This window comes from Lutra lutra, chromosome 11 (genome assembly GCF_902655055.1).
Source record: "Lutra lutra chromosome 11, mLutLut1.2, whole genome shotgun sequence".
NCBI classification, from domain to species: domain Eukaryota; kingdom Metazoa; phylum Chordata; class Mammalia; order Carnivora; family Mustelidae; genus Lutra; species Lutra lutra.
Window position 1 is genome coordinate 91643519 of NC_062288.1, and position 24108 is coordinate 91667626.

Consider the following 24108-nt stretch of genomic DNA (forward strand, 5'->3'; position numbering starts at 1 on the left):
GTTACATTGGTCACCATAAAATACATCATTAGCCATTTTTTAAAGATTTATTTATTTATTTATTTGTTTAACAGAGACAGAGAGCTCACAAGTAGGCAGAGAGGCAGGCAGAGAGAGAGGGGGAAGCAGGCTCCCCACTGAGCAGAGAGCCCAATGCGGGGCTCGATCCCAGGACCCTGAGACCATGACCTGAGCCAAAGGCTGAGACTTAACCTACTGAGCCACCCAGGTGCCCCCATCATTAGTCTTTGATGCAGTGTTCCAGGATTCATTGTTTATGCACCACACCCAGTGCTCCATGCAATACGTGCTGTCCATAATACCCACCACCAGGCTCACCCAACCGCAACCCTCCTCCCCTCCAAAACCCTCAATTTGTTTCTCAGAGTCCACAGTCTCTTACGGTTTGTCTCCCACCCACCCATCCCCTGATTTCCCCCAATTTACTTTCCTTTCCTTCTCCTAATGTCCTCCATGTTATTCCTTATGCTCCACAAGTAAGTGAAACCATATGATATTGACTTTCTCTGCTTGACTTATTTCACTCAGCATAATCTCCTCCAGTCTTATTTATCATGATACCCCTTGTGTTGCTGTGCTGTTATTTAACACTCCATACATTTGCATTTTATCTGTACTTATGCATTTTCTCAAAAATTGTCAAATACATGAGGGCAGGGAATGTGTCTTTTAAGGTTATGTGTCCTATAGCTGCATCATGGCCACCAGAAGTGCCTTTTTAAAAAAGCAGAGTTTCTTGCCCCAGATCAGAGATTTTGAGTTAGAAGCTTTAAGGAGAGTCCCCCCAATCTGATTTTTAAAAAATTCATCAAGATAATTTTTATTGACACTTAGATTTGAAAATTACTGTCCTACAGCACGGAACATTGCCTTGCATTTAGTAAGTGCTCGAAATGTTTTCTGTATTTTGAAGCCCAGCTCAAGAGAGTGACATAATCTGGGTCCAGTCTGCTTTTCATTTTCTCTCTCTCTCTCTTTTGTGATTTACATGCTTCACTGACTACCTGATGAAACCCAATTCAGATGCATTCTTTTTGGTCTTATTGTGCATAATCATGAGCAAATGGCCAAGACTTTTCATGGCCCTTTCAAGAGTACTTGAAAAATCTGATAGTGCTTTTTAAAATTTGTATTAGTCCTTTGTGGTAGAAGACGACCCCGTGGGCTGTGTCACCAGCTGGGAGGACTGGATATGGCTAGGAAGACTGATGTGTGACAAATGTCTGTTCCATATTGTGTACGTCAAAACACTGTCCTTCAGATCTTGGCTGCTGCTATTTTCAGAGACTGCTGGGGCTTTAAACATAATCTAAATGATGTATTTGTTCCAGAAAGCCATCCCATCTCTGATTACTCTCTCTCCTATTTGGTCTTCTGATCAATTCTCTTTACAATTACCCTTTTCCAGATCATCATAGAGCGGTCATCCATTCTGGGTACATGGCCAATCCTTTGAAACTGTGACAGAAGGCTTTGTAGTTGTCACTTGAATAAATGACTCGCTTCCACATTGGAGAGTTCAGTCTCACTCCCATATTTTTTGTGCACGACCCCGTGTTGCAATTTGAAGTTCAACAAGCTTTGTTTGTGACATTGAGGAAACTTTGCAGAAGCTTAACTTGTTGGGCGCTTGGTCTAGTAGGTGCCTGGAGCTGCATAGCATTGGGTTCCCTCGTGTATGTCACAAGTCAGGAGAGTCCCTGATGGTCAGAGAAGCAAATGGAGGAATGAAAGAATACAGCTGATGGAGGAGAAGAGTGCGAGATAACAGAGCCGAGAGATGGGATGTCTGGGTGGCTCAGTCGGTTAGGTGTCTGCCTTCAGCTCAGGTTATGATGCCACGGTCCTGGGATTGAGTCCTGCATCCGGCTTTCCACTCAATGGCGAGTCTGCTTCTCCCTCTCCTACTCCCTCTTCTCATGTTCTCTATCTCTCTGATATTAAGGAAAAAAAAAAAAAAAACCAACAAAAGAGAGCCGAGAGAAGAATGCATAATGTAGAGAAGTTTAAAAAATAGTGGGAATGCATAGGAACCTGGAGAGTTTCACTTAGTAGATTTTGCTGTAATGGGAGAATTCCCTAAGATCATTTCAGAGGTTATATCTGACCTGTGATGATAACATCCAGGCCGCAAGGGCCATCTGCCTGTTTCCACTGTGGCTCTGAGGACTTCATTCCCTGTTCTTGTAACATCCTTTGCAGTGTTCACAAGCAGGTGATTTCCTTTATATCCATCCATCTCCTTTTTAAATTAGTTGAATGTAGGGGGTTTTAATATATGACCTGTGGATTTATGAGTTTGGTATTGGTCCATGGATCCCCTAGAATTTGTTTGTAAAAGTCCAGGAATTTATCGGATTTTCAAAGGGGGTCACTGATCAGAAAAATGTTTTTCTTTTTATTAAAATTTTAGATTCTCTAGTAGTGGACCCAGCCACAAAAGCTTATCATTAGTGGGGGCGCCTGGGTGGCTCAGTGGGTTAAAGCCTCTGCCTTCAGCTCAGGTCCTGATCTCAGGGTCCTGGGATCGAGCCCCACATCGGGCTCTCTGCTCAGTGGTGAGCTTGCTTCCTCCTCTCTCCCTCTCTGCCTGCCTCTCTGCCTAGTTGTGATCTCTGTCTGTCAAATAAATAAATAAAATCTTTAAAAAAAAATTTATCATTAGTGTAAAATATTTCCTGGATAAGAGGGAACAGAGTTTTATGAGTTAGCCTGATGATGGGAGTTGGTCCCCAGGCTGGCGCTTCTACCCCCACTTACTATTTTTTTTTTAAAGATTTTATTTATTTATTTGAGAGAGAGACAGTGAGAGAGAGCATGAGCGAGAAGGTCAGAGGGAGAAGCAGACTCCCCATGGAGCTGGGAGCCCAATGCGGGACTCGATCCCGGGACTCCGGGATCATGACCTGAGCCGAAGGCAGTCGTCCAACCAACTGAGCCACCCAGGCGTCCCACCCCCACTTACTATTAGTGAATTGTTTGATTCATCCTCAGTGTCTCCTTCTGTCTGTTGTCTTCCCTTTTCTGCTTTTCTGTTGACAAAAATACCAGTGACTTTCTTTTAAACATGGGCAGTTGACATTAGAGATTTTTTCAGCTCTGAATTTACAGGAGTAAGTCACTTGTGTTTGGGGTTTCCCTCCAGCCAGCTGGCAAATATGTTTGCATTTGCATTCTTAGTCTTTTTAAAATGTCTGTTGCATTAGTTGATTGGCAAGGTATTTTATAACTACTTGGCTATCACTGTTTTTCTGGGGTCAAGTTTAAGAACATAGCTTTTTAGTGTGTACTCTCCTCTAGATGATCATGGCTTTCATTAGGACTTTTGATCATGTTTATAGTCTCCTGCATGGAAGAGTTCCACTGCTGACAGGAACCATATTCTGATATAGCTTTCAGGTGGCCTGAGAGCTCCTTGAGCATAACTACATAATCTCTGTCCATGCTAATTTATCAGTCTGTGACAGAAACAGGATTTCCATCCGTCTGGGAGAAAACAAACAAACAAACAAACTTCTGAGCTGGTAGGTCATTGGCTCTGAGTTTATTCACCCATGGGTGAGGCTGCCCATTTCCTCGGAGCCCTGAGTTCCTGGGAGGACCCAGCAGAGCTAATGAATGGAAGGGGGAGGGGTAAGGTCAGAGGTGAGGTGCAATACAATGGAAACTTCTAGCCATGCGCCTTTTGATGGTGGCATTGGGTGATGGTTCAGAGGAGTGTCAACAGGCTTCCAAAGACCCTGGTCATACTGCCACAGGGAAGTGTTTGTGTATCCTTTAGATTTTACTCTAGAGTCATTGCCCTAAATGTTTGTCTCTCAAATTTATTTATTTACTCAATTATTCTTAGTATTATTACTCTTTGGCAAAGCAATATTAACATCTCTGTCCCTGTTGTGGAGTATTTCATTATGTGGAGTAAAGTTTTTAAAAATATGACCGCAGCTCCTATTTAATTCTCATTAATTATCGTCCTCAGACCACTTACTACCCATTTCCTGCTTCATATCTTAACTCTCTCCGGTTGTTAAACAGATTTGCCTAATAGAAGCCATCTTTCCCCCTAATATAGCAGAGAATATCCGTATGGATTTACACTAACATCCATTTCTAGCTCTTAGCAAATATACATAAACCCATACTAATAAATAATTCTCTCATGACCCCTAAATCCTTTTCTCTATGTGTATCCCTGCACACGTCAGGACAGCATCAGTGTCGGGCCTGCAAATTATCTGGGCAGGAGGCTCTGACCGATAGCAAGGTCTAGAGAAGTCCAGAAATCCATGTACTGGGGCAGCACACCAGGTTTAGGAACTCGGCAAGGACATGGAGGAGGACGGGAGAAATCAAAGCCAAAGGAGTTCAGCCTGTTGGAGTCCAGAGGAGCAGCCCCGGATGCTGCAACCTGGGAAATAGAAGAGACAAGTCGAGTGGCAAAGGCCAGAATACTGGCTCAGAGGATCTGCTAGAAGAAATCAGCGCCCAGACTCAGTGCTGGGACAGCTGTTGGAATTAGAACATACAGAGCAAAAAAAGAAAGAAAGAAAGGAAGGAAGGAAGAAAGAAAGAAAGAAAGACTTTGCTAACAGACATTGTGGGCTCGATAAGGACTCTCACATCCTCTCCACAGTGGACCGGGATGAGGCCAGCGTGTAGGCTGTACTGAGCCCACGGACAGAGAAACCAGGAGAACAAGCAGTCTGAGCAGGGAGTCAGGCAGTGCCTGACAACACATTTGGGGGGGGCCGCGGGCAGCATTTCATCTGGATGGTCCAGTTGCTTATGTCTGCATTTTCTGGACATCCTTTACCTTTTTGATTTATTGGTCAGTAGCATCTATGTTGCGCCACAGAGCTCAAGCTTTTAATCCTTCTGCACTTTTTCATTTAGAAAAAAAGGAAAACTCTGTGGGGACATTTTCACTGTCTGCTATTTTTTGATTCATTTCAACTGTATTTAATCTATCCAAGACCAAATAAAATGCAACACTCTTGTCCCATTTTTAGCAGATCCCAAATTGGTGCTTGGCTGCCATTATCCCATGAATAAAAAGAAGGAAATGGAGGCTGCGAGAGGGACTTTCAATGTCACAGATGTTACCTCTGGGTTCTCCTTGCTTTTGGAAACTGCCCCACCTGACCCCCTCCTGTGCAGATGAGCCCATTTAAACAAGCCAAGTGCAAACCTAGGCGTTGGTTTTGAGTCTAAAGTTCAGGCTCTTACTGTCCAATGGAAGGTAAGTGCTGGAGAGGGTCAAGGTGAGTCATCAGCAGATGTTCACCTCACCGAGTGCTTCTCTTCATCTGCTGGTTTGACTCACCTTATGAGAAGGTTCAAGAGGAGAACATTTAACACTGTGGCTTCCTCTGCCACGGTGGCTGAAAAGGGATTTCACATGGCTCAAGCCAGAAAGAAGAAGGGATGAGAATATTGCAGGAGTGGAAAGGGAGCCCCTAAATGGTCTGTTGCAAGAGCCTCAGGGAATAAGACCTATTCTTTTTTTTTTTTTTTTTTAAGATTTTATTTATTTATTTGTCAGAGAGAGAGAGGGAGAGAGAGCGAGCACAGGCAGACAGAATGGCAGGCAGAGGCAGAGGGAGAAGCAGGCTCCCTGATGAGCAAGGAGCCCGATGTGGGACTCGATCCCAGGACGCTGGGATCATGACCTGAGCCGAAGGCAGCTGCTTAACCAACTGAGCCACCCAGGCGTCCCAATAAGACCTATTCTTGACATCTTGGCCTCATCCATAGTAAGATCTGATTTTTCCATTAAGTTGATACAAAAGCTGGCTACAGACCCAGGCAGGAAGGTGATCCTTAATGAGAGTGACCCTGGATGTCCCTCCGGGTGCAGGAGGCTGGTCGCCAGCCACCATTACAGCAGGAGGAGCTGAAGGCAGTGTGAGTGAGGTGCCTCCCAGGGGAGAGAGACAACATTTCTCCTCATTTCTACAAATCCCGGCTGGTTCTGAAACACCACAGTCCCCCACAACATCTCCCTCTTGTTATTGCTCTTTCTCCAAACCCTTTTTTATAGCATTGGTCTTGTTGCCTTCAGTCAGACTTTTGAATTTAGTTATTTCTGTTGGCTTTTGGTTGGAGGACATGATGACCTCACCAATGGTCCTCACAAATCAGCCACTGTGCTCCTAGGAAATCTTTTATTCCTCTCCCTATTTTATCCCTTTGTGCCCCTAAGACCCAACTCACTCCATTAGGCTGTTCTGGACATTGTGGGGTTTTCTATCACCCCTCACCCATGTCCCTGACCTCCTACTTTTCTATAAAAGTGGATTTTCATTTTCTATAACACCACTTCCTTGCATTTCTCCCTGTGCCCCACAGCTATTGCAGCTGAACGCAGCCAACCCAAACCCTTTGTAATTTCTCTCTTCAGTGGTTCACAATATCTGTCCTCTCTGGTCTGGCACAGCTTAATTTTAAGAATTCTGCACTTAAAATTTCATATAGCATCATTGGCTCTGAGTTGAGGAGTAGGTATTATGCCAAAGCAGTTACTGTCCTTGTTTTGTGACTAGCAAGGTGGGAATTCTGATACAGGGCCATTTTCTACAGACTATTGGGAGGGTCTGAATGAACTTTGGAATTAGCCTGAGAAAGAAGAAGAGGAAGGAATTTAAATGAAAGGCAAGAAAACTTCTGGTTCCCACCCAGTTAGATTGAGGTTGACAAATTACCTGATTTGAGTCTGTCCCAATATAATAAACAATAAATAAAAACATCCCAATATTGAAAGCCTTCTTTGTGGCCTTCCATTCGACTGGATGGAGGCTCCCAGGGGCTGTAGCTACCTCATGGGACTAAGAGGGATTATAATCTCACATCAAGCCATGCAAAGTGCTATGCAGATAATTATGTTGTGAAGGAGAAATTAGATATGTGGCTATAGGTTTTGGAGCAGGAGGAGGTGCAAAGGTGCATACGAGTAAAAGGTTTTTTTGTGATTCTATTTTGCAAAACTTCTGAATGAAAATACCCTCAAAGAAATGAGCAAAGTATCAGTTTGATGGTTCTGAGTATAACATTGTGCCATATGGATCAAAAGGAAGTTTAAGCTTCTGATCCTTTTTCTCAGGTGGGGAATGGGATTTAGAGGCATGTCCGTCTCTACAAGTTCAGTCCTAAGATACTGGGAAGAAGCTTTGAAGCCAATAAAAAGCATAATGCAGGGTTTCATTAAAAGCGGTAATTCTGAAACATGGAGCGATCGGGCTGGGGTTGGAAAGTGGGGTTGTGCATGTACCCAGAGGTGCCCCTACACCTGTCACACTGTGACCTGTGAAATGATTGCCACGGAAAGTCAGTTGCTCAGGATGGAGGAGGGTGCCAAGCAATGACCTCATGATTTCTGGGGGCACTGACCCAATCTGATGTCTCAGCAAATAGTCCAGGACTGATGGCCACAATCCTCACAGTTTTGTTTTAAATCATCAGAGATGAATAAATTCATTTTATACAAAGCCATTACAAAACCCATGGTAGTGACAGTGTGGACAGTCACAAAGCCTAAAAACAGTGATAGAACAGCTACCAAAAGTCTGATCCCATGTTTTTGTTGCCTAGAAAGGACTAAAAACTTGGCATAGTGATCATACCATCTCAGGGTGTCCATACACTCAGCATTTGGATTAGGAAGGGCCGTTTGCTTCACCCTTAACAATTTTGCAATGGTCTTTATGTAAATTACTAACATCTTATCAAAAGTAATAACTCTGGTACCTTTCATATTTTCCAGTTCATAGAGCACTTTCTCGTATATTACTTTATGAAAGAAATAACTTCTCTGCCACCCAAAAAAAAAAAAAAAAACCCAAATGGATGGTGTTCAGTTGTTATGGCTTAAAGTGTGTTCCCTCAAAATTCCTATATTGAAGTCTTAACTTCTAGTACCTTAGAGTGTGACCTTATTTGGAAATAAACTGTTGCTGAGGTAATAAGTTAAGTTAAAACAGTATCATTAGGGTAGGATCTAATTCAATATGACTGGTGTCCTTATAAAAAGGGGAGATTTGGATATAAGCATGTGGATGCAGGGAGAATGCCATGGGAGCATGAAAGCAGGGATCAAGGTGATGTGTCTATAAGCCAAGGAAGACTGAAGTTTGCCAGAAAGCACCAGAGTAAGGGGAGAAGCATGGAACAGATTTTTCCTCACAGGCCTCAGAAAGAATCAACCCTGCCAACACCTTGATCTTGGACTTCTAGCCTCTAGAACTGTGAGATAATGGGGTTCTGTTGGCTAAGGTACTCAGCTGGCATTATTTTGTCAGCTCCAGCAAACTAGCATGACCGTGTTGTTTGTGCTCATGCCATCTTGAGAGTTACAGCTTTGCTTTTTCTCACTTTCCTGGAGGCCTTCAGAATTGGAATTTTATTTCCCTATAGAAAGTATGAGTGCTGGGTTGTTGGTAAGGATATTGAAGGCCTGGGCCAGGGGCTTGGGATGAGGAGGGGTCTTCAAGGGGTGGAGTGTTAAGCCAGGAGCGGATGGCAAGTGGTGTGCTGGATAGAAGGGGCAAGATAGTTCAAGAGCTAGTGTTCCTTGGGGATCTGCACCCAGCCCCTCTCCTTTTCATTCTGCCCCTGCTCCCTGTTGCTCTTTTCTGCTTTTGTGGTGTCAATCCGCACTCATTTGTTGAGAACTCCAAACCTCTGGCTCAAGCCCACTCCTCTCTCCTGAGCCTTCAATCCATTTATTCAACTGGATTATTGACTTCCTTACTGGAAGACCCACAGGCTGCTCAGACTCAGTAAGTGAGTTACAGCAATAGTTTTTGACCCAAGCCCAGCCTCCTATTTGAAATACTGATTAGTGGTAGTGCACTGTACTCATATCACAAGTCACTCAACCAAGATCCCAGGTGTTATCCATACCCTTCCATTCTCATTCATATTTCTAAAATATGTATCATATCACTTTTTTTGCTTATGTCTTCAGTGGCTGCCCAGCACGTATAGGATTATGTTAGAATTCCTTGGCATGTCACCTCTTCATTATCTGTTTCCTGCCTGTTTTCCCAATTTTATCACCTATCGCCCTTTTTCTTTTCTCTTTCTGGAAAACCATTCCTTCTTTGGCTTCCATGCTTGTTTGCTGAAGTCCATCTATCTTTTAAGACATCCAGATACATTTTTTCCCTTTTTCTACATGCTAGGCATATAACAGTAAGGCAGACAATCACAGTCCAGTAGGGGATAGATACATCAATCAAGTGATCGTAAATTAGTTTATTTTCATGTTGTAAGTCCTGTGAAAGGGAACACCCAACAGGTTGACTTTACCTGAAATGATGGAAGTGAGAAAGCTTCTCTGGAGAAGCGCCATCTAAGCAGAGATGTAAAGGATATCCAGGAGTAATCCAGGCAGAGAGTAAGCTGAATGTGCCCCCAGACAAAGGGAACGATATATGTGAAGACCCCAAGAAAGGAAGAAACTCGCCTTTCTTGACTCTCATGACATCCTGAGCTTATGTTCATAGCTATAATAAATTTCCTGGCCTGTGAGTCCTTTAAAGGCAGAATTTATACAAACTATGGTCTTGCATATTTGCTTTCCATCCAAGTGAGTACAAATAAAAGGAGTAGAAACTGGGATGTCTTAAGGTTAAGTCAATAGAAATAGATCAGGTTGTTAGGTCTCAAGAGCTTTACCATGTTTTCTCTTGGAATAATATGAACCTATCTAAAGAAAAACTAAGGATTTATACAGTGACATAATATTAATCATGATTATAATAATATTATCCATTTATGTAGTTCTTTGGACTTGACAAAACATTTAAAAAGTGATAAGTAATGTGAGGTAGCCCTTCTTCAGAGAGAAAATAATGGAGAGAAAGGTTCTACTTCACCAAGGCTTGAAGGTCATCATTTCTCCCTGTCTTGCTAAAACAGGAAAATAACAGATATGATAGATGGCTGTCAGAGCTGTGATTGTCTCTTGCTCTTTCGGAAGCAGACTAGGAAGGCCAAGTTGACATTGATAGATATGTGTTGTGACTTGATTTGGCACAGTATAATAGTGATCATTGCTATGATCAGGATGTGTTCTTATATAATCTCTCCTATAACAGGAACATCACCTTCTGCTGGGGGAATCTTTTCTTCCTCTTGATGCCTGTCTTGTTACGTGACTCTGTTTCAGCTGTCTCAAGCTGTCGCCTGGCCCCCCTGTAGACTGAGGCAAGAAAGAGGCAGCCATAGATGGCAGATGGCCCCAGTGCAGGGAGGAAGGAAGTCTGGAATAAATGATGATTCTTACGCCCAAAATCCAGAATCTCTGCCTAGAGTGACCAAAAAGCTCTGTGATTCCCAGGGTCATTTCTTCTGCATATTTCAGACAACAGCTATGGTGCTGCTGGGTGGTCAGTTTCTTTTATCTTATCGGGAATAGTGGATTTCCTGCTCAGTATCCTCAAAATGGCACCAGTCTTTACTCTTCCCATTACCATCCCTTTGAGTCATACAGCTCACAGCTCACACTGCCACAGAAGTATAAGACAGCCTGCTAGCACATGGCTAACGTGGTGTTACTCCCAAGTCAAGGACAAGTACTTACCGGGCTAAGGATACCCTTGTCATCAAAGGAATTCAGAACAGTTCAAAAATAATTTATATTATATGGAGTAGGAAATGCAAAGAACTTTGCTGGAAAATGGACCATATTATATGCTTTCCAGTTATTTTTTTCCCCCTGCATGACTGTAGGATAGCATCATGAAAAAATCATTTGTTTCTTTTTATGGTATTGACTATGTCACGTTCCTTGTTCTTGCTACATATATTTCTAATTTTGACAGTAACCCGATCCCTAAAAATAGAATTACAGAGTTATTTTAATTACAGCCATTTCAATTGCTCATCAACATAACAATGAAAATGGAAGTGTTGGTGCATTGTTGCCAAGTCCTCATCTTACTTAATTCGCTTTCTGTGAAAGTAGCATGTACTACCAGCTAATTACGAAGACTAAGGGTTGTGGATGGGATATACGGTGTACCTATTTTCAATGCTTTGTAACACTGAAGGAGGATGCCAGGTTGAAAACAAAAGAATCTTAATCTCCGCTTAACATATTATGACATCCTGAGCTTATGTTCATAGCTATAATAAATTTCCTGGCCTGTGAGTCCTTTAAAGGCAGAATTTATACAAACTATGGTCTTGCATATTTGCTTTCCATCCAAGTGAGTACAAATAAAAGGAGTAGAAACTGGGATGTCTTAAGGTTAAGTCAATAGAAATAGATCAGGTTGTTAGGTCTCAAGACCATTTTCACTCTTTTTAAAATTTTTTAAAAAGTTTTTATTAAAAAAAAAGTTTTTATTTATTTATTTGACAAACAGAGATCACAAGTAGGCAGAGAAGCAGGCAGAGAGAGAGGGGGAAACAGGTTTCCTGCTGAGCAGAGAGCCCCATGTGGGGCTCGATCCCAGGACCCTGGGATCATGACCTGAGCTGAAGGCAGAGGCTTAACCCACTGAGCCACCCAGGAGCCCCTCCCATTTTTACTCTTTTGTCCCTTTGAACTGTTGGATATTTAGTTTGCTTTCCACCCCCCTTCTTTAATTTTCTTTAGTCTTTTTGTTGTGGTAGAGAAGAAATTGGGGATAGCAGAGGAAGCAAGCAATTCAAGTTTTCCAGGAGTCACAGCCCAGGCTGTTTGGAATTTAGTGAAGTCCCTAGAAAAGATTTTCCATATCTCCCAAACTCCACACACTCTACTTAGGTATTTAATGCTGCACAGAGAGTGGGTTATTGATCTCTGTGTGTAGTGGTGGGCAGGGAGGGGTAATGCTATATTCCTGGAGTCTCTCAATCTGCAGATTTGCTCTATGCAGGGAAAGACAAATGATCACTTTCAGTGTGTTCAACCTCCTCTATTAATCTATTGGTGGCGTTGAAGCAACAGGCCACAAGGCAAATGTTAGTTGTATATCACCTTGCTTATGAACATTATCATGAGTGAATGCTCGAAACCCTTCTTCATGAAATTGGCTTCTGTAACCAATGGATTGTGTTGAGATGCACGTAATTTTGTACATATATCTTCAAAAATCTTATGTCTAAATCATGCCATCGAATCATTTCCAATGGATAGAACTTGAATAAAGAGCAATATTTACTACCCTCAGCTCTCTTTGTCTTAGAGAACTGTTTCAATACCAGCATGTGATTTGAGTTCAGTGGAGCTTCTCATAGGAGGTCTAGGTATGGAATACATTTTCATTAAATTCACTGGTAATTTAATGAATCAATACGTAAATGCTATCAAATAACCAACTGGTCAATTTGTTTGAATAAATTCTAAGGACGGATGAATCAGGATCGGGCCAGATTGTGTGGGGTCTGAGCCTTTTATGATTTGGGGAGATTTCTATAAGAAAAAGAATACAAAGTTATGAAGGTAACTTTAACTTAGGTATGAAAATAAATATTTGTTTAGGATGAGAAATCAAATGTTACACATTTTAAAAACCATACTCATGCCCAAATAGTCACAAAATCCTGGAAAATAACACAATTTTATTAATGTCCGAATGCACTTTTATAATTGCTACATTTTTGGTTGCATTCTCTTTGCCTCTTCAAATGACAATAAATTTTTAAGTATCATTTTCTATAGAGAAAATAGATCGATAATAGTTTTTTTGTTTAGCATGGTTGACTCAAAACTGATTTGTGTTACTAATAGTTTAGAAACATTTATTTCAGTTTAGCAACCCTCTATTGGTAAAGCTATGCTCAGGAATTTTGTGAAATTAGGAAAAACCTCTTTAAGCTCTGCTTTGTATATAAATTTTACAATTTTAGACATTTGAAGTTTTCTTAAGCTGTCTAATCGGGAATATTATTTCATCTGATGACGCTTGTTAAACACTGCAAATTTGTGTTTTCTACAACATTCTTTTGGTCCTTGATTTTCTATTTCTGGTTTGGGACTGTCTGAATATAATTCTTGTTCTCATGGTCATGATACTGATCTGCAAGTTTTAGTTTCTATCATAATATAATTAAGACTTTTGGTGATATTGGAACTTCTGCCAGTATTCTCTTTCAGCTTACGTTTTGGCTCCTTTTTGTCACATTTGAATTTTGGTGTTATCTGTAATTCTGAAATAATATAAAATAAATCTGAAATCAGAATAAGCAAGAGTAGTTCAGTTCATTTTAAATTGCTGGTATACTGTATTGAGCTAGAAGTATTCTAATGAAATAAATCTTATGTCACATGCAATGACTTATTAACAAGTCATTGATGTTTTTTCCAACCTGTGTCACTAGGTCAGTGACAATATTATGCACTATTTCACCTAGAGCCACTAGATTTTATCCGGATAGTATGCGAGGGATGTTCTAAGATATACTAGAATATCTTGGGATGCGTAAAACATTTAACTCCTGTAGGTTTGTGCCCTACAAACACAGAACTCCTGGTAAATGTCATTAAAAAAAGGATTCTCATCAAAGAAAGAAAAATATATGGTGCGATGTATATTTGTGGACGTGGCATAACCAAGTGGATTTTTTTGACAGGAGAAAATTTCAGTTCTGATTATGCATTAATGAGAATGGAGTCTTCTGTGTACAATATCACACAAATTAGCGTTTGACTTCCTACACTTCAAAGCTTGTTTTCCTTTCACAAACCACATAGTTGCGGTGCTGGGTCAACGATAAGACACACTGGTTCCTCACCCTGCTTTAGATCATGATGTCGGGTGGGGCGGCAGAGTATGCTGCAGGAGTATTTCTTTTTTTTTTTTTTTTTTTTTTTTTTTTTTTTTTTTAAGATTTTATTTATTTATTTGACAGAGAGAGAGCACAAGTAGGTAGACAGGCAAGCAGAGAGAGAGAGGAGAAAGCAGGCTCCCCGCCAAGCAGAGAGGCCGATGCGGGACTTGATCCCAGGACCCTGAGATCACGACCTGAGCCGAAGGCGGAGGCTTAACCCACTCAGCCACCCAGGCGCCCCCAGGAGTATTTCTAGATGTCGTTGCTTCGCTGGGATGGCTGATCACAACTTAACAGAAATAACTGGAAGCTGTGTAAACATATCCTAGTAAACCCAAACTCAGTGTGTCCCTAACTCAACTTAGCCAAAAACCAAAATGATTCACGATTACACCAACATTACCCAACACGGGGGAAAATGTAACAGATGGTAAATCAGAGTGGAAAGAAACAGTAACCTAAACGATTGCAGTTGAAGAATTTCCTTTTTGCAAATTTTGTGAAAATATACAATAATATCATAATGTGGTTAGGTCTTCTCTAAGGGGCCTATAAGATGCAAGCCCCGTTAGACTTCCAGGAAACTTCATTCTAGGGCAGATCTTACTCTGTCTCTTTCCTTTTTCCCCTCTTAAGTTCACTCTGCCATGGTCCGGGTGTGATTTCATCCTTTCAATGTGAGACACGACCCTGGCTTATTTTGGGAAAGGAAGGCCATGGAACAATGGAACAATGGTCTATATGTGGCACAATCTGGGAGCTTCCAAGATTTTAAGGGCCAGCAATTTCCCATTTGTGAAGTGACTTTTAATTGTGCTTGTCAGCTCTTTCTAGCATTTTCTGTAGGAAGTAAGGTCCAATACTTACACCGAAAAGAAGCAACGAAGCACAGTCAGGCTAAATAGATTTTCCAAGTTTAGATGGGGCTTTAATGGGTGCACTGTTTGGGAAATGCTCTGTTAAGTAGTTTTATTAAATGTAAGACTTCCCAGAGCCTTTGAGATGATAATGGGAACAGCAAAGGTGCTTCAGGAAGGGATGAGGGTATGCAACATTTCCTAAATTTATTTGATCAAGAATCTTTTTTTTCCCCCCTAAATCCACAGGGTCTCCTGTAGAACCAACCATGTGGAAAAACTTAGTGCTGTATTTCCATTTTCCACCAGGTGAGGAATTGAGATGGGTATTCCTGCTTGAACCAACTCAGAGTACACATAAAATAAGCCTATACTATTCAATGACCATACAGTTTTCAATAAAAACCTGTTCCTAATAAAATCATAGTTATCCACAAATCTGAATACTAACATTTCCATGGGTAGATATAATCCAGAACGAGGTTTAAGTAAATTCAAGCAACTCAGTACCCAACATGAATCTCTTGGATTCATCTCAATTGCAGATTAAAAACCCTTGCAGAAACCTTGGACCCTTGTCCTCTCCGTGTTCCCAGAAGCCCAGGATGTCTTGAAGCCAGGCGTGAAGTTGATTTAACAGGGAGGTGGGAGCTGAGTTAAGGGTGAGAGTCAAGGGACAAGTGTGAGAATGAAAGGGGGTGGTAGAAGAAGCATGGTGAACGAGAGAGGACATCCCCTCCTGATAGTGTCAAGGTTAGGACTGAAGGCCAGGAGACAGCTGTGCTGCAAACCAGCCATTTAGTGGGAGGCAGTATGCTCCTTTTTAATGTGGAATCCATCTACTTCCACTGCCATTGATCCAGGGCAGCCCTGGTTTGCATTAAAACTCCCTCTTCTCTTCTGGACTGCAACCTCTGCCTTTAGTATTTTATTCCAGTATATTCTCCTGCTGCTGCCAGAAATATCTCCCCCAAAATGCAAATACGATTATGCTATGAACATCCGCACAAGTTCTTTGGAGAAAAGCCAGCATGCTTGCCTAGTGGGAAGAGAAAAAGGAGGGGAGATGAGAGTTGACCAAGGCTCTGATGATCAGGCTGTATAGCGTGGGCCAGGGCCAGGCAGAGGCAATCAGTGCCCTAGTACCATAGCATATGTTGTGTCCTAGGAACTGCTAAGCTTCTCATGGGGATTTCTCTACAAGTCAAGGTTTAAGGCCAACAGTTGTTGAGGAATTAAAACAGTTTCCTTCCTTGTGGGTATCTGAGCCTCGTCATCATACTTGGCCATGGTATGAGGTGCAGGATATGCTTGCTGATCTATCATCAGTCATAACTATAACTCACTTTTTCTCCCCTTTCCTAATGTCATTTCTTTCCATTAGGAGTCTCTCCTTGTTTGGCCTGGCTGGTGCTTGACACAAGGTTTCTGAAGCTCTGCTTCTGCCCACTGAAAGACAAAGAAAGAAGGAAAAAAGGTACTAAAAATGCCTCTGCTCTGGTGAAGATTTCAACAGGGATTTCTAGCTAGAATTAAGAATAAGGTAGAGGAATGAATGGACTTCCAGGTCCAAGGAATTACAGTAGGAGACCACCTTTGGACACACTGTTCTATTCAAGCCTTGCTCTCCTGAAGTTCCAGTCGGGATGGTGACACTACCTTCCTGCATGAAACAGGCCAGATCATCAATGTAGCAAACACAGTCACATCTTCTAGATGATTGTTGCAGTCTAGATGTGACAGATTTCTCCAGGATTCCCTCTGTTGGGGGTAATAGTATTATTACCCAGTTTTATTAGACCAACAATAAGAAAAAGATGCTGCTTCTTTTTTTTTAAGATTTTATTAATTTATTTGACAAACAGAGATCACAAGTTGGCGAAGAGGCAGGCAGAGAGAGAGGAGGAAGCAGACTTCCTGCTGAGCAGAAAGCCCGATGCGGGGCTAGATCCCAGGACCCTGGGATCATAACCTGAGCCGAAGGCAAAGGCTTTAACCCACTGAGCCACCCAGGTGCCCCAAATATGCTGCTTCTAAATACTTTTTTCCTACAGATTGTGGTTTTCCATAGAATTGCCCAGAGAACTTCCCATCTAGAGGGCTCATGTCCAGGCTGGAGAATATTAATTTTGCTGTATTTTTCACTTTAGCCCCTGAGTACTCCAGTTGGGGTCACAAATATGACAAATTATGGAAATCCTTTTGACAACCAGAGAGAGTAGAGATGGTTAAAGATAAAAGGAAGGCAGGTCATCACTGGATGGTGTTGTCAATGACTGCATTGATTGAGTCTTTGGTAGCAGCTGATTTTTAAGTGTTATCATCATTTTATAGAACACTCTAAATAATGCTTCTCAATTAGACTATGATACCATGTATCTTATATCTAAAATTTTTTTAGTTTACATTCTCAAGAGACCATTTCAGGCTTATGTAGACTTAGGTTTTTCTTTTGTCATTTTATTCTACATCTTTGTGCGTGTAGAACAGAGAAAAGACAAGTAAAATTATTTGGTTGGTATTGCAGGAAGATGTGGAAATGCAGTCATTTCTCTAACAAAGAGATCTGCTCCACTGCTGTTAGGTTTCTCTCATTGCTCAGTAGCTGTGCCTTTCTGCATATACACTTTTCACCTAATGTTGAATAATCATATGAGTTTTAAATGACTCAGGGAAACTCATCATTTGTGTCACCAGCAACACAAATAGCTCAACTAAAAAGACAACCATATGAAGATCCGTGACCAAGTTTGCATACATGCATGTAGGTATGACTTCATCATGACTGGTGATGGTGATTTTAAGATGCCGTCAAAGAGAAAATGCAGCTCAGTGTCAGAGATAGTGACCATGTGAAGGGAGATGGGCATCAAGTTTTTGATGAAATGTGGTAATTACTGAAACAGGAGGTGACAAAGCCCTGTAAATACTTTCTAAACCCATGGGACTAAGCTGAAGAAAAATCTTGGCTGGAGCATTTTTGACTTTAGGTGAATGTATCTCTAATTCTGGGTGAACTCTGACTTATAGCAGGTGCTCAAGGAGAGCCTTTTTGAGAAATGAATGGCTAACTAAGGTTGATTTTTCTGCCCTGAAGGAGAAGGCAGACTCTTGTCATTGCTGCTGTTGATTCATAACACAACATAAATTAATTTTGATGGGCTGACCTCACAGATCGACTATGATTACTTTTAGTTTTTATATTCTATCCTAATATTCATATATAAGTACCTTCTTAGTTTTCATAGTTGTAATCATAATAATGAATGTAACATTTTGTGCATTTCCCTGGAATATTCTATCAAGAGTATAATTATAATTTTATGGCTGTGTAATATTCCATTGAATTATACACAATAATTTACTTGAAAATCCCTTACTGTTATACATTTAGCTTGATTCTGATACTTTGCAATTTTAGATGGAGTGGCAAAAAACATTACTGTGCACTTGGTTTTTCCTTCTGTTGAGTTATTTCCTTAGGAAACATTCCCAGGAGTGGAATTTTTGGGTTGAAGGGAATGATGCATTTTTATAGCCTTGGTAGAAATTGCCATAAGAAAGGCTATAATAAAATTTCAGTGGCAATTTCTCCTTGAAGCCTCTGTAGGGCAGGGGACTGTTTTAGCCACTTTGCAATACTTGACTTTTCCATTTTTTAGCATGTGTATGTCATTGGAAGCATGGCTTTAGGAGAGAGGGGAAATAGATGAAATATATCGCTATGACTTGGTTGTCACAGTGCTCCCCAACATACAGCCTGGAAGCTACAGTTGAGTTCTTGCCTCTGCTTTTCTAGCTTTCTTGGCTCTATGCAACTGGATGGAAAGCTCTAATGGGTTTTGTGTTAAGGCATTATTAAGTAGGACAGAAAGCAGGATTCCTTTAGAATCCTTCAGAATTGGATAGGAAAAGGTAAACTTTGGTTAAGAAGACTGGGTCAGCCACCATGGAATTTGCATAATTACTTCATGGAATTACTTTAATCCCAAGGATGAAAATAGTGATGTCTATTTTTGTTGGATTTGGGAATCACATGTATAGTCACAAGTAACCCCCAAAGGTAGACTGCAACTAAAAGTCAAAGCCACGTGAAGGCTATGCAAGAAAAGTATGAAGCAGATGTTAGGATAGAGCATGTTCTCATTGGGATGTGTTCCATTTTGGAATCTTTTTCACAACCTTTAGATCACATCTGGGTTTCTATCATATCCTCTTCATTGTACTGAGAAAGTCAGTAACTTAAGTGATTGAGATATTTATTTCCCATGATAATTGAGGAGAAAAAAAGCAGACATTACAATTCCCATTGTTCTTCCATGGTTAAGAAAATAATATCTGCTGATTTGTGAATCTGAGTGATACTTTACTCCTTGAGCAGGTGGGGCTGGACACCAAGATTGGCTGTCCCACAGAGAGCATGTGGAGTAGGGGAGGGTCATGCAATAAGGAAAAGCCAGGTACTCTTAGTAAAAGAGGGGAAAGGGATTCTGGGTAAACCCAACAGTGGTCATTATAGGGGTGGTTCTAAATGGCAATGGGATTCACTTAAAAGATGAAGTGGGCTTTTCCAGTATTTTCTTTTTGATTAGCTTTGCATTGCCTCCTGTATATTCTGACATTTTGAGTCATGTGGGTTTAGAAGACTACATTAGGTATGTCTTCTGTCTTGTGCATAAATTAATCCAGCTTTAGATCAAAGGAAATAAAACCATTGCCTTTTTGTAGTGTTTGGAATGATTTACTAGTTTTTTTAAGAGCCTTTGTCAGTGGACATTGATCTCATGGAATTCATGTCTGCCTGGAACTCAATTCTTCAACTCTGTAGTTGATATCCAGTGGTCTTCACACCTGAAGTAATAATGATTTCTTTTTCTTGTGCCAAACTCTGTTTAACATACCAGCACAATTAACAGAGAGATATACCAAGAACTCCAAGGACTTTTCTCTTGAGAGAGGTTTAGTTGCTATGTGAAACTTTATATGCACTCATTCTTATACATGGATGTATGAGACTAAATGACTGCTCTCTAAATTTTCTTTTAGGGAGGGGATGCCTGGGTGGCTCAGTCACTTAAGCATCTGCCTTCCGCTCAGGTCATGATCCCAGGGTCCTGGGATTGAGTCCTGCGCCTGCGCAGCGGGAAGTCTGCTTCTCCCTCTCCTTCTGCCCTTCTCCCCCCACCCTTCCACCTCTCATGCTCGTTCATTCTCTCTCTCAAATAAATAAAGTCTTTTAAATAAATAAATTTTCCTTAAGGAGTCATCAGCATGGAGCTCACCAAGTAGTCAGGTTTCCTGTTAGAATGAACTTCCCTATTCTTTCAGTAGTATGCTTTGTATTCCTTATGAAGTCTTGATTACAGAACTTGTTAGCCACTTGTAAGCACCTTCAAGTTTCTTCATTCTAGCAACAGACTGAGAAAATGCAGAAAGAGATGCATTCTCTGAAGTTACTGACTTCTAGATACACAGGCAACACAGAGTCTCATGAGATTTACGCTAGTTTTCCTGTGGTCATGTTGAGAATTTGGACTAAAGCATGATTATTCTATAATCCTGGGGAAAGAAAAAAATTGGTATGTCTTGGGAGTCGATGTCTGATCTGTGTATACACAGGAACACTCCGGGTTTCAATAATATTGCCTGAAGTTGAGTTCAGCCGTTCCTCCCTGCCTCTCTTTCTTTCTTTCACTGGAGTGATGAACAGCTCTGAAGCCAAACTGGCTTAAATGTGTTCAGAATGAGGACGAATCAGGGTCTGAAACAATAGCGTTACATCCCATTGCCCAAGATAAATGATACCTCATGTCAAAGAGTAGGAGATCTTTCCTTGGTTCATGGAGTGGTTGGTATTTATGTAAAAATCAGTTTAAAAATAAGCTTTAAAAAAATGCAAATTCTGAGGAAAACCTTAGCTAAAGGGCTGGCTATGGGAAAAGAGATAATTTGCAGATGTTTTACAATAAGATTCAAGTCCTAAGAAAGAGATGGACCAAGGAAGATGTCTTTTTAATTTGGAGGATTTCTTTTTCTAAAAACCCAATGAAACAGCCAGTCCCAAATTCTGTCTGGACTGAAATGAAGGTGAAAAAAAGCATGTAAGGTGGTCTGTCACTTACCTCGGTGACAACTGTTATTGTCCAGAAAGCAACCACCCTGTCCTGAGTCAGCAAGTCTACTTTGTGGGTGGGGCTGAGAGCTTGTTGATGAAATATTGGATCTCTGCAACATTTTTATTGTTCAGAGGGGTTTTACACATGTGGTTTTGTTTATCCTCTTGGTTGTCACTCACAGCTCAGTTGTTTCCCAAATTGGGTAATTCCTGAGACACACACACACACACAACTTACCTGAAGCCTCTTTCTTCATGTTTTTTTTTTTTCAGAAATTTCTTTCATCTTTTTACTCTATTATCGCAGATTATCTCTTTTGCCATGGCCAGACCTTTAGCTAATGTTGTCCTCAGAATTTGCATTTTTTAAATTACAGCTTATTTTTAAGCTGATTTTTACATCTATTAGCTAATAGATGACACTTATATTTGATGGAGGTAAGAATGTTTTGATTGGATACATACATCAAGGAAAGGGTAAATCTTAAGTTTTGAGATGACATAAGATGTAAAAAAGTATTATTAACGCTTAAGGTCATATGTTCTAGATATTCTCTATCTAGTATTATTTACCCTTTGTATTAAACCTGCTTATCATCAAGCAACATTTAAGAGAAAAATAATCTCATATCAATGGCATCTTTCATCTTTGCCTTAATACTGGCATTATGAAAGTACTACATTTTGTTATGGTTTTATTGCAGATTTCCATCTTTACTATGTAGGGTTTTATGGGCACCCCAAAAATCTAATTGTCAAAAATATAACAAACACTGTTAACATTGTTTATTTCCAACTAGCACAGTGCTTATAGCTCAATTAATGTTTTTTAGATGAATTTAAAATTCCAAGCCCCAAATAAGGGCTAGAGAATTGAACACTAAGACTGCATTCCTTCTATAAATTCACTCAGATTATTAGTTTGAAAACAGGATTATAATGGCCCTTAAATTAAAATATCAAGGATTAAGTTATCAACTTTATGATAAAAGCTAGGTGCAGAAACAAGGAATACTGTTATGCTGAAAATAAAAAAAAATATGAAAAATATTACCAAAAAAAGATTATATATACACTAAGAGAATTTTAAATAAAATAAAGCAATCACTTAAAAAAAAGCTAGTTATAATTATTTATTAGTTAACAAGATATCATTCATTATCCATCAGTTTTTAATATAAAAATTTAAAATGCATATTCATTCACAGTACAGTTCATGACTATGACCACCACTTTAAGTAGGTATTGAGTATATCAATGGCTTTGATTATATGTCTATAAACAGTTCTTATAGATTGACATATATGAAAACAAGGGGTCTCAAATGTCCTACCAGATAATTTTATTACCTTATAGATAAGAAGCTATAACTAAAATACCCTGAGTGTTTACCAATTGCTGGGCCTCACAATAATCATGTGATAAGCATTATTTCCTGTAGCTCTCACAAGAATGGTCTGGGAAGGAGAAAAGACCTGCAGGTTAAAACTAATCATTTAAGGTCACAAAACAGTCACTTAATAACAAATCTGAGATTTAAGTCACAGTTTAAACACAGTGACCATGAGTTGGGTCCTCTCCATCACACCACACTACATATGTACATCATAAGCAGATTTGAAATTATCTCTGCCCAGTGGATTCTGTGAAACTCCATTCTACCCTTCATTGTCAACCTGGGGTCTAACATGATTAAAATTCTCTTCACTGAAATAAATAGGCATGAAAAAGCGTAGGTGGGATACCTGGGTGCCTCAGTTGGTTAAGTGTCTGCCTTTAGCTCAGGTCATGATCCCAGGGTCCTGGGATCTAGTCCCACATCGGGCTCCCTGCTCGGCAGGGAGTCTACTTCTCCTTCTCCCTCTGTGCTCTTTCACTCTCTCTCAAATAAATAAATAAAATCTTTAAAAAAAGGCATAAGTAATTAAGTTGGGGTTAAGGGGGAAGGGGGAAGTGGGGAAGTGGTGGTCAAAGCATATAAAATTTCTGTTTTGCAAAATAAATGATTTCTGGAGATCTACTGTATAACATAGGGTGATGCTTTACAATTCTGTACTGTATACTTAAAAATTTACCAAGAGGGTAGATCTTATGGTAAGTGCTCTTACTATAAAAAAAAAAACCCAAAACCCCAAAACACAAAGTGGGACAGGTGGAAACTTTTGGAGGTGATATATAAGCTTATGACATCGATAATTATGATGGTTTCAAAGTTGTGTACTCATCTCCAAAATCATTAAGCTGGATACATTAAATATCTGCAGCTTCTTATATATCAAATATAATTCAGTAAAGAAGTTTTAAGAAAGAACTATCCAAGGGGAAGCAATTGAACCTCTAATCCAAGGGGAAGCAATTGACAGACTCTCTAATGTATGAGAGGTTTGAATCAAAGAACACAACCATTTCTTGTCCATTCCTTTACAAAGCGATTTGCAGTAGGAATCCATTTTGAAAATTGTGAATGGTCACAGTTGAAGAAATCTTCAATAAGGAGTAAGTGGTATTAAATATTTAATAAATAGTAAATTTCCATGTGAGACAGAACTCCTTATGCACTAGATTTATACCTCAGTTTACTTCACATTTGGTCTCTAAGAACATGAATAGAATAACATAGCCATCTATCCAAGGAAGTGAACATCTGAGATTGCACAGTTTTGAGTATTAGTTCTGCATTGGAACAGATGTCTGTAGATTCCCTTCCATTCCCTGCTTTCTTTGGTCTTTCAATATTCTTGGTTGAAAATGTGCACCCAAAGCAACCATAAAATAAGTGTTTTTATCAAGAACTTCATATTTGACTTCCTAAACCTCTTGTATATGCTTGTCCTGTGACATTAATATGCTAGTGTGGACAGAAATATAAAGAAGCTCATTGTTAATATCTGCTCTGTAACAGAAGATTGAGGATTTATGAGTACGGCTAGGACCTCAACTGTAGCAGAGGGCTATCCATGTTTCAATTTCCAGCAGAACGCACTCTCTTTTGAAAATGACCTGTGAACAGAGGAAATACCTTTATTTTAAACTTTGCCTCATGTTACATTGTGAAAAAATGTTAAAGAAATCTCTGATTTTAAAAAAATTCTTCACTCGAAGAATTCATAAATATTTACATCAGGTAGGTCACACGTGTGACCATTAATCTCCAAGTCCTAGAAATTTGATATGTCAGGCATCTTCACTTGACTGGTCAAACTTGGAATTAGAGAGGTAAGCTCGCCCTAGGACACAAAGCTAATAAGTAATGGAGATGGGATTTAGACAGGTCTGGCTGTTTCAGGAGGGTATGCTATTTCTGATGCCATGTGCTGCCTGCCTCCAAAGGCTTTATTTCATATTTATTAAGTTACT

The 24108-nt window shown here is 40.2% G+C and overlaps 1 long non-coding RNA gene across 9 annotated transcripts in view; it reads left to right on the forward strand.

Annotated features, from left to right (window-relative positions):
• Positions 1–24108, forward strand: part of LOC125081050 (uncharacterized) — a 237693-nt gene that overhangs the window by 15983 nt on the left and 197602 nt on the right. For all 9 annotated transcript variants that reach the window (XR_007121565.1, XR_007121568.1, XR_007121572.1 and 6 more), the window contains exons 2-3: positions 14886–14945; positions 16021–16113. This is a non-coding gene — a long non-coding RNA (uncharacterized LOC125081050). The remainder of the gene's footprint in view (positions 1–14885; positions 14946–16020; positions 16114–24108) is intronic.